The 12,083-nt window shown below is 31.8% G+C and overlaps 1 long non-coding RNA gene and 1 pseudogene across 1 annotated transcript; both read right to left on the reverse strand.

Moving 5' to 3' along the window:
- Positions 1-3,438: 3,438 nt before the first annotated feature.
- On the reverse strand, positions 3,439-5,470 carry LOC139864932 (uncharacterized). Its single transcript, XR_011764540.1, has 2 exons — positions 5,326-5,470; positions 3,439-3,738 (listed from the first exon to the last, which is right to left on the reverse strand). It is a non-coding gene; the product is annotated as an uncharacterized lncRNA (long non-coding RNA).
- A 2,166-nt stretch (positions 5,471-7,636) lies between these two features.
- Positions 7,637-10,114, reverse strand: LOC139864688 (uncharacterized; annotated as a pseudogene).
- Positions 10,115-12,083: the final 1,969 nt, after the last annotated feature.

The raw sequence follows: 12,083 nt of genomic DNA on the forward strand, positions 1-12,083 counted from the left end.
TAATGAAACATGCACACGATTAATCTTTTCCAAAGATCCAGTTACACCACTAATAATTGTCAAAATATGTAATTCACAAAGTGAGTAAACGATATACCTTTCTTGAAGAAACTGATTGAAGGAGAGAAACCTACGATCAAAAGTATGACCGTCTCTTTGGATAGTCCACACTACACTTCAAACAACGTCAATGGATGCTAGTCCAAACTCAAGTAATAATTAATCAACATTTGATTAATATTATGAACCCAAAATAATACTCCGTATGTGTTTATGAATGATATTGAAATGGAATAATAGGATATCTTTCTATTCAATATTTGTAATCTCTTTTCTAGTTTGTTTTTCCGTTTGTGTATCTATAAAAAGAAACAAAACATATTAGAATATATATGGTCTTACAAGGTAGTTAAACATATCCTTTTGGTATACATCTAAGAGGATAAAAACAAAATCCAAATGATACCATATTGATTGATCACTTAAAATCAATTTATATCAATCACAAAAAAACATAAGGAGGATTTGATATAATTTTAAAAAATCGTATTTCTCAAATACTTTAGGGCTATGTTATGTAACTTATAATTAATAATTTCTATCATGTCGCTTTCATGTGAATAGTAAATTAATTAATTTCGTTTCATATGAATAGTAAATGAATTAATTTCGATTTACTATTTTGTTACTTGAGTAATATATATACATCATATATATATTTTATTTGACGTCTCGGTGTATATGTGTGTGACCCCGAATGCTCAAATGAAGTTGGCCATACAGTTATATGTTGTACCTTGCACATTAATCCTACAATATAAAGCTTATATACCAAGGGTGTAAAAAAACTGAGATGCTATTTAATCAATAAAATATCCTCGTGAACAGTAAATCCTTGTTCTCAAATGATATAATTGTAATGTAATGTCATTTAATCAATTTAATATTCTCGTCAATAGTCAACAGTAAATTCCGCTCTCAAATGATATAATTGTAATGTAATACTCCGTAATATATATATATATATATATATATATATATATATATATATATATATATATATATATATATATATATATATATATATATTGGCTTTAATAATCTCGGAGTTGTTGAATAAACAATCTTTAACACTCATGAGCTAAAAGTGCTCCGAGGTGGTTATGAGCTACTAATCAACGGCTAACTAATCATTCCCCGCCTTCTTCGGTAACTCTTCAATTTCAACAACCATCTTTCTTGTCTAATCGTCAACTTCTACCAAAATTACTTTACTATATGAATTAATAATACTACGGAGTTATCATACTTTATTCAACAACCATCATATCATCAAGTCAATTATTACCTACTAAAATAAGTAATCTATTACCCCATAAAATGTAGTAGATGTACTTCTATTATGTTCTTTTTTTAACCTTAACCAACATCTTCACTAATAAGAAGGAATCGCCTGATTATATTAAATTCAAAGATTTAACACAGCATTTTATGTTATTATATATAAGTGAGTCATAACTCATAAGTTCGTAAATACGTGTATCTGAGCACAACAAACTTAGATTAGTCCAAGATAAATAATGGAAGTACTATATATATATATATATATATAATCATGGGAGCCCCGAAGGGGAAACAAAGTTTTCAGGAGCCCAATTTTTTTATATATACATATACAATCGGAGATTTGAATAACACGGGAACTATGAAAACACAACTGAAACAACAGTAAAGACGAAACACAACGGACACAAAAAAACAATCAAAGCCCTAGGTAAAAGAGAATGATTAAGTTCGCTAGTATTCATTTGAGTCTTTTTTAAAAAATAGCTTATATTATTCGTTATGATCTAACGACCATTTTTAAATAGCTTATATTATTCATTAAGGCCTAAGGTTCTTTTTCGCCTCGTTCTAGATACTAAAATACTCAAGATCGGCCTTGTATATAATCATCAGGATATAATAACCTCTTAATTATGTCATTAGCAAACTCCAAAATAAAATAAAAGTAAAGGTCCCCCCACTTACTCAAGAGCAGTGCACGAGTTGACCAATTCCAAAACCAACCACCTTAAATGCTGTTTATTTAGGTAAAGAAATAGCAAGATTGCTTACACACTCTGCAACAGCGACGTTTCAAAATAAATTCTAAATTAAATTAAATATAAATATAAAGAAAAAAAAAAAAAACAAGATAGCTTGCAAAATATAGACGGCTTGTAGGTCCCCTATGGATGTTTGTCAATAAGGGATTAACACTAACTTATCCACATTAATCAATTAAACGTTCACGAAAAGACGCTAAACAAACCCACCCAAAAAGCCAAACATTTCACGTACAAAACAAAGTAATACTAATGACAATACAGGATCATGAGTTCAAAAAGCAAAGCCTGTTTCAAAATATGAGGTAACAGATCTGCTGATATCACACAGAAGATTATATGCAACAAACAAACAACCCACACGATCGACCGGGTCAAAACTTACGGCCATCAACGTACGCAATATCATATCCAAACAACTATGGTTACCGAATTACCGTCACATATCATATCCAAAGTACAGATTTCATGCAATATCGTACATCATCAAATCAACAAACTCTATAACAGACAATTTTCGGAATATATCATAGCTCAAAAAAGAAAGAAGAAAATCGCAATTCTCCCGCTTTGGGTGCAAAGTTAGTAATTGCGTGCAAAAATGGAAATCCACTAATAGCTACAAGGACTCTTTGATATTATTCCATACTAAAATCAACATAAAGGAGCGAAAAGGGATTTGTCATTCTTTTTCTCTTATAACATAAACGGTCGCTTTATCTCTTAATGTCTTTTCGAGAGGGACTCGGATGAATTTTCAGCTTAGAGTGCTATCTTATCTAACCGCATATTTCGAAATCTAAAATGGGTCCTCGCTATCTTATTTCAAGATTCAGAATCATTACTCTGTGGACAAGTTTCACACAGCAGTATACACTTGTTATAAATTTGACACCGATGGTGATTTATCTTGCAATCAACATGTAAGCAAATAAAAAAGTAGACGGTGACCTTTACTCCAACAGTACTCCACTAATCAAACGCATCTTGATCATATTAGATACTTAACTAAAGGAATTTTGGGCAGTCATGATATGTCATACATATATACTACCTCCGTCACATATTTATTGTCCACTATTCTTTTTTGAACTGTCCCAAATTAATTGTCCACTTCCATAAATATAAATAGATAACGTTCTTTTATGCCCTTGCTTTATGTATGTAAAACAAAAAAGTGTAAAAAAGGAAGAGGTAAACTGGAAAGTTAACAAAAAGTATATGTGACAGTCACTTTTTTCTTAAACTTTGTGATTTTTGTCGAGAGACAATAATTATGAAACGGAGGGAGCATCACATCATAATTAAATTCGACAAAAGATAAACGAGGTAGTCCTTAAAAAAAGAAACGACACTCAAATTGTGCAAAAAACAACCATACATCAATCATTTTTCTAGCAAAACTAATGAGTTTCTATAATTATGAAAGTATTAGTGCTAAAGAAAGGTGCACAGCAGCACAGGTCTAACAAATAACAATATAAAAACCCGGGGGAAAACAACACCTTTCGGGCTTGTTAGGTATTCTCATATTGATTGTCTAGACTTTTTGCACAGAGGCCCCTTCAGTACTTGTTGGTGTCTTCTTTGAAGGTGGTGGCTCTGCGCATGCCCTCAGAACAGCTTCGTTCTACAAAAAGGAACCAAGTTTTTATCATTTCAGATAACTAATGAAGTTAGATTTCAATGAACGGTTGCATTTGCAGCTCAAATAGAGAAACAATGTAATACAAAGGGTGAAAATATAAGCATTGTCATCAAAGAAATCAGTAGGTAGTAACAACACTAAGGTGTGTTGTTTGTTTTTCACTATGCAGATCTTATTATGTCTTATGTCTGTGCGGCGCTTGATGTTGTTTTTATTGCAAACTGTTTGTTTTTCTGAAGACATAAGATAAAATAATGTCTTATTCTGTCTGCAACCTCGCAGACTTAAAAATGTACTTCTAAGTGTTGCAGACAGGATTAAGTTATTTTGCAGACATAAAACAAACATTCGTCACTATTCAGCATACAGACCTTCAGGCCACATCTTCTTTACATACAAGGTTTGCAAATCTTCAGACAAAAACATCTTAGGAAACAAACAACACCTAATATCATGCAACCGTCAGGCTAAAGAAAACATTACGTAAAAGTTAAAAGGTCTAGCGCTATCATCCCTTTAGAAAACCACAATTGGTCCAACATTGTTTTTAGTACGGGAACACAAAGTTATGAGAAAACAATTGTACACGTACTTATATTTTCAAAAAATGACATGTTTCTGCTTCAGAATAAAAACTAGTGACCAGACAATTTCTTAGATTTCTATAATTAATTGTGTCACACATAACAGCAATGTTAATCTCACATGGCTCAAACCTTCATACATCAATAAAACTAAAAAACTTGATTAAGATATTGTACAACTATCAACTAACAAACTTGCTAACAACACTACTACTGGTCACCTATACGTGTCTACATGAGCCGAGCTACTTGTCGTATCTCGCATATCCTAAATATTGCGACAATTGGCCACTCACCAAAAGTTTGTTTCACAAACAATGGTTGCAGGCTTGCAGCATTTCATAATACGGAATGTATTATATCAAGAATACAAACTGCTCGTATTCAACGCATATAGACCAATTTTAACAAATTGTCACATGCCAACTTACAACCTAATTTCAAACTGCATTTGAAAAACAAGTTCGAACGATGTGTGGGTCCCATTTACTGTTATCTAAGGCAAGAAAACCAGTCTCCCCAAAGTCTGGTATGATAGACAGAGCTACAAGGGAGTTTATATTAGGCCACACATAATATAATTATCAATGAATATATAATTAGTATCATCATCATCATCATCATCATCATCATAAAATCACTAGCATCATTGACAGACACTGAATAAGATAAATCATAAACCGCAGACATTCGATCAAGCATTACTAATCAACATTAATAATCATATACAATTCGAATAACAGCAAACTTAACCCCCAAATGTATAAATATATGATTAAAAGAACCCTAATACACCGATAGGAATGAGTAGACTTTACGAACGTAGTTAAAATCCAAGGTAATTCGTGATATAATACAGCAATAATCAACAAATGAAATAGTAATTAGTAATTATAATAATAATAATTATTATTATTATTATTAATTATTATTAAAAATCCTAAATTAAAAATAAAATAAAAAGAATGAGAATAAGAGAGGATACCTGCCAAACACGAAGAATACGCTTCTTGGCGTTGGCTTTACGGGTGGTGGTGAGCTTAATTCTCTTCCAAACAAGTCCACCTGAATCGTGCTTCTTTACTATTTCCATCACTCGCGTCCCCCAAAACCCCATTCTCCCCTGATTTTCTTTTCTGTTTCTGTTTCTATTTCTAAATTTTGATTCTATTTTCTGTTTGCAGTACCTCCTCTTCATGTTCATAATAGCTAATGGGCTCTTAGACCTAGTAGGTTGGTCTGGTCTGGACTAAGATGGGCTGGGCTCGTTTAAACATTACCCTCGTGTGATTTTTACCAATATGAAATGTAGGAAAAATAAAATTAAATAAAGCCATTTTGTTTCGTGTCATTAAAAAAAACATAACTAAAATATAACTAAGCAAGGACTTTCATCAAGAATGAAGAAACCTATAAACAAATACAAAAGAAAACAAAAATGCTCGGTGATCAAGCATAGATTGGATCAGACGGGTTCAGTCCATACTTGACAACAAACGGGGAGATTTAAGGGTCATTCGAGTTTAACTCTCCGGTATGGTGTACCGTGAATAACCCCATGTAAGATGAGGATCTCGACAGGGTTGGTAAAACGTCGACCCACTATCGTCAGGATAGCCGGTATCGATGGCTCGCAAGAGGTTTGTAGGGTTAATGTTCATAGAACCTTACCTTTAACCTTAAGATGGTAGCTTGAGATAATGTGAACCCGGTAGCGGGGGAGAATATTGCATTGACAGACTAGTGCGGGTAATAGGGTGGTCTGACTGTTGACGACAACGAATATACGAATGTGAGGTGTTCTTCTGATGATTGGAATCCATCTGTGTCGTAGTTTGAGCTTCTTATTTATTGTGTAACTTCGCATTGTCTGTTAGTGTCACGTAATAGGACAAAGAGATCGTGGCGAGTCCCCTTTGTATTATTGGTCTGTGATGGCTGGCAAAAGTAAAAGTATTCTTGTCGGGTCTGCCGGGTCTGTCTTGTAGTGTCTGGCACTTTCTGACAAAAGTACCATGTTGGAATCATGCTACACCATTGTGTCCCTTCTGGGGATGGCAGGTTCGGGGTCTATTTCCGCATGTCACTTTTCAGCGCATATACACCTTAAGTGGCGCGCAATGTTATGATATTTCGCACTGATGTGGTTTTTATTGGCACGTGATCGACACGTGTGATGCGCTATACGAGAGGTTTGAGTATGGATAACGAAGGGATGAAGAAACATTATGGTGTAGCACGATCCCAACATGGTACTTGTATATATCCACCTTAACTGCGGCCGGCAGTGGTAGTGTTTGTTTGATGGTTATATTGAAATAAATTTGTAAGTTTGGTTCATCTCGTCTTAATGGATAACGAACGGATGAAGAAACATAATGAATAATGATTAATTAAGGGTCTTATTTCATTTTTTTATTGTTAATGGTTAACTTACAAAACCTATTTTTTAGTGTTTGATTAAAATTAAGAATAAAAAATTTTAGTGAATAATAAAAGTATGTTCTCTATTGATATAATTATTTTTTAGTGAATAGTAAAAGTATGTTCTCTATTGATATAATTATAACATCACGGATAAATTATCTGAATTTGAATTTGTATAATTTGAATTGCAATTTAGTTTATGATTTGGGTATTGTTGGGTTTATCATTTGCAGTTTTGTTAAAATAATGAAGGGAAGTAAGTGAACATGTAAGTTAAATGGGGAAGAAAAAGGTAAAAAGACGAAAACACCCTCACATGTTTAGCACATTTGCACATGACTTATATTAACGGAAACATTCAACAATCGTTAGGTCGAGTGACCAACCACGAAACCATGTGCATAGTTGGGTGACCAGCCGTGTCCAAAATAAACGTTAGTGGCTAATGTGCAATATTAGCCAAACAGGACTGACCAACCGTGTAATTTGTTCATTTCAAAATTCAAAGATGTGCATTAGCAACCCCAAGGAGTGGCTTGGTGGTAAGATGCTTGGAACATTCTAAAAGGATTCAGGTTCAATCTTCACATTACACTTCGGGGGCTTGCCTTTAAAAAAAAAAAAAATGTGCATTAACACTATTTATTTCGATTTTTTTTTTATCAAAAACAATTATAGAAATATCTTCTACCCAACAAAACCCACTCTCCTTCCATTTCCCGAATCTTACACTTATAATAACAACCATACAATTCAACTTGTTGACCTTCCCTTTAAAATTCTTGTTAAAATGAAAAGTAAGCATAAAATTAAACAATTAAATTGCATATTGCATAATCATATACTAACAAAATTAAGGGAGGTAGACATTGATTAATAGAGTAAATAATCATATCTTATACTGTAATGTACTCCGTAATTATTATTAAGCTAGAGATGTGTGAAAGTGAATGAGTTGAGCATTACATTTTGGGCATTCTTCTACATGCTTAGCAACCATCAAATACATCAAACACCTTTTACATCCTGCCACCACCAACACATTAACTACTTCCACCATTTTCTCGGTATTATTTTGTTTTATTGATGATGAAACAGTCGATGATGACGAGGATGATGACGAGGATCCTTCGCGTAATTTGTAAGGTGATGAATAACTTTCATTATTATCATCTTCTTCTTCAAAATCACTATAAAAGTTGCCATGAGGATCGACGACCGTTCTCATTTTCCTCGATCGGGTAGTTTTTGCTCTCAATCCCTTTTCTCCAATTTATGTAATGGGCCTCTCATGTATATATATCGATATATATAGATCTTAGTAAATAGTAATTAGTATTATTATTAGAGAAAAATGTGTAGCTAGGCTGGCTTGCTGGATATAATGATGCAAGATCTCATGTGTTGAGATTTGTAATGCTAGCTAACGTTTACAAACCCTATACGTAATGATGGCCGATGGGTGCTCAAAAGCAATTAGCAGTGTCGAATCTAGGATCAAAGTTCAATGGGATCCTGATTTTTTTTTCCAATACTAATTATATTTGAAGGATATTTTAGTGGTCATTTACCTATAAAAATCTATAAATTTTGAATATATATGAAGTCCTATACTTAAATTTAGTGATGTCATGTACAATTTAAAGAGTACATTATTAATGAAAAATTAAATATGTGGGTCATATGACCCATAGCCATTGAAGTAGCCTCGCCATTTGCGATTAGTAACTAAATAGTGTTGCATATATACTTGGCATAAATGTGTCATATATATATATATATATATATATATATATATATATATATATATATATATATATAGGAAGAGGATCCAGTGAGAATTTTTTTAGTGTGAGAACTCTAGAAACTCCAAAAACACTGAAATTCAAGCAAAAAAAAGTGCACGGGCGAGCAAAAAAAAGAAATTCGAGCAAAATCAAAAACAAAGACGAACAAAAAAATTCATTATCGATTTTTTTTTTCGAATTTCAAAATCTAGAACACATTTTTGTTCAAATATCAGCATTTTTGTTCGACTACCCGTGTGTTCTACATTTTTTTGTTCGACTATCAAAAATGTAGAACACAAAATTGTTCGCCCGCCTTTTTTTTGTTCGCCCTTGTTCCATGTTTTGCTCGAATTGCTTTTTTTTGTTCGTCCGTTTCCTATTTTTGTTCGAATTTTTCTTTTTTTTGCTCGAATTTCTCCTTTTTTGCTCGCATTATAGTTTATTTTTGAGTTCTCAGGGTTCTCACACAAAAAAAGTTCTCATTTGATCCCTCTACTATATATATATATATATATATATATATATATATATATATATATATATATATATATATATATATATATATATACCAGTTCATCGACCCCAGAATTTTACGAATTTGATGAAGACATCTACATTATAATATTAGTGTCATTGACCCGTTAATTACATTTATTACTCGCTATTTGGTTAAATTAATTGAATTTAAATATCTATAGTATATATTTTTATATTGTTTATTATAAGATGTTTATAATATTAGTGTCATTCACAATAGTTTTAGGTTAACTATTAATGTACGTTGATATATGATTTTACTGATTTTATTGATAGAAAACAGACTCCAACATAGCCTCCTATAGCACAATTATACTAAACATGTTTAAAATATAAATACTACAAAAAATGTACGAAGTATTTGTTAATATATACATTACTATAAATCACTTATATATGTATACAAAATTTAACATTTGTTTTAACCGTCACATATGCATATGCTTCCGTTATCAGCTTCGTTGGTGGAAGCATCAGCACCACCAGCCACACAAAAAGAATCAGAAAAAAAAAACATATACGCAAGCAAACTACATAAGAAAATCATAAAGGATCATGAACAAACTTGAAAACAATAAGAAAAAAAGGTTTAAAATAGGATTTAAAAATCGTATCCTTAAAGATTGTTCATTCATGGATGTATATGTGATTTCTTAGCATCAAGATTTATATGATTACAATGCAAGACAAAAGATTTGTATGAATACAATAAAAGACAAAAAAGAATAAAAATACATTGGTTCTTGAATATGTATGGTATAGAAAATTGAAGGTTATGGTAGATATCGGGTTAATTACCTGTTTTTAATTCATAACATTTTTTTGCCAAAAAAAAATAAAAAGAAGTGTGTGTATTAGTAAATGTGTGAAAAATAATTTTCCACATGCTTGCATTTAATTATAATTATATTAATACAATTTAATACATGGGACATCATTGCTTTTTTTAAAATTTAACGTCAACGCAGACTGACTACCACGTCGGCACTGACTGACTGCCACGTCAGTGCAGACTGACATGTGTCAGTCTGTGTGGTACATATTGAGCCACGTGTCGGTCTGCACTGACGTGGCAGTGAGTCTGCGCTGACGTCGCAGTCAGTCAGAGCTGACGTGTAATTAAAAAAAAATGTCAAACTTTTTTTCTGAATATTTTTTCTTCAAAGAGTAGATGCATATGGTAAGTGAATGTGCATTCAATATGCGAGTTCTCTGAGTTCTCTTCCACCCTTGATTCTCTTTAGATCCTCACCATATATATATATATATATATATATATATATATATATATATATATATATATATATATATATATATATATATATATATATATGTTGAAAAAGACGCAAGACGGGGTCGGAACCTTAAAACGTCTAATTTATCAAACGGAATACGTCTAATTAAGGGTTTTACAAAACAAAAAAAAAAAAAAAAAAAAAAAGCACGGAACACGTCTAAATAATAGTAGCAACACGTCTAATTAGAAATTTTCAACACGTCTAAATAAGTATAACACCTCTAATTGGTAACCACGTCTAATAACTTTACCAGGAACACTTCTAATTGACAACAAGTCTAACAAGTACATAAAGGAACACGTCTAATTAACAACACGTCTAATAACTTTTATCAGGAACACGTCTGAATGAAAAAACAATACGTCTAATTGGAAACACGTCTAAAAAGTTTTGCCACAAACATGTCTAATAAGTTACAAAAAACACGTCTAATTAGTTTGCAACAAACGTCTTTTAACCAGAACACGACTAAATAAGTTTAAATAAGTTAACGGGTTATATAAGTTAACGAGCTCCGTTTAATCAACCTAACTCTTATAGTTCTGTTAACATAAGTTAACAGAACACATCTAATTAAACCTTTTAACCTTCCTTAATCTTAATTATTATCGTTATCGTTATTATTATTATTATAATGTGTCTTACACTTAATAAGAAAAATATTATAATGTTATATTTATTTAATGTTAAAAACCCACATGTCAAATTCTCCTCCGTTAGATCAGTTTGCTACTTTTAAATCCATCCATTTAAATTGAACATAGCATCATTTACCTTTCTAATGGGCAGTTACATTCCCTAATTACACTCATGCCCTTAATTTAATTAATTAACCCGATAACCCTAATCAAATAAAAAGACCGACTACATTCAATGTTATAAGAGATGATGTTTAACATCCAATCACTGTGATTAGCTTTATCGATGATACTGAAATGAATATGGCATATAGTCTCGATGCAAATTGATATGAAGACGATTAAATAAAGGTATGTCATTAGAAACATACCTTTGTTCAGCGATGAAGACGGTGATGCAGGTTTTCTTAGGTTTTTTTATCGATTTGAATAAAAAAAATATTGTCAATTAGATTACTAAATTTCATGATTTTACATATAATATCCTGATTTTTGGCGTTTACATTTTTTAAATACAAGGTTACACAAAGGCTCGATTCAATACGATTGTTTGAAGGCATGTCAATTTCAACAATCTTGATCTGTATACTTCAACATTTTGTATCATGTATTTTTTTATAGCTTTTTGAATATCATCATCATCATACACATCAGAGGACAAATTGATTACTATGTCATGATTCTGCGATTTATACATATGGTGATTATTTCAGAAAATAGGAGGCGCTTACTTGATGACTTCATGATCAAATAAGTGGTTAGTAAACTGATAGTATTTTTGTGTTTTTACTACATTCAAAATCAAAATATAATTGTTATACAGATGGTGATTATTTCAGAAACCATGAGGCACTTATGTATATATCGATTGGTTTTACGAATGCTTGTCTTGTTTGGTTTTACGAATGCATCTGTGTGGTCCAACAGTGTATTCTGATATTGGTGGTTGTGAAACTGTTGTAGAGTTTCAAAGAAATATAATCTCGAATTCAGAAAATGAGCTTGCATTGCATCTACTAGAAGGTCCATATATAAAGGGGATTAAAAAGCTTC

This window comes from Rutidosis leptorrhynchoides, chromosome 8, assembly GCF_046630445.1.
Source record: "Rutidosis leptorrhynchoides isolate AG116_Rl617_1_P2 chromosome 8, CSIRO_AGI_Rlap_v1, whole genome shotgun sequence".
Taxonomy (NCBI): Eukaryota; Viridiplantae; Streptophyta; class Magnoliopsida; order Asterales; family Asteraceae; genus Rutidosis; species Rutidosis leptorrhynchoides.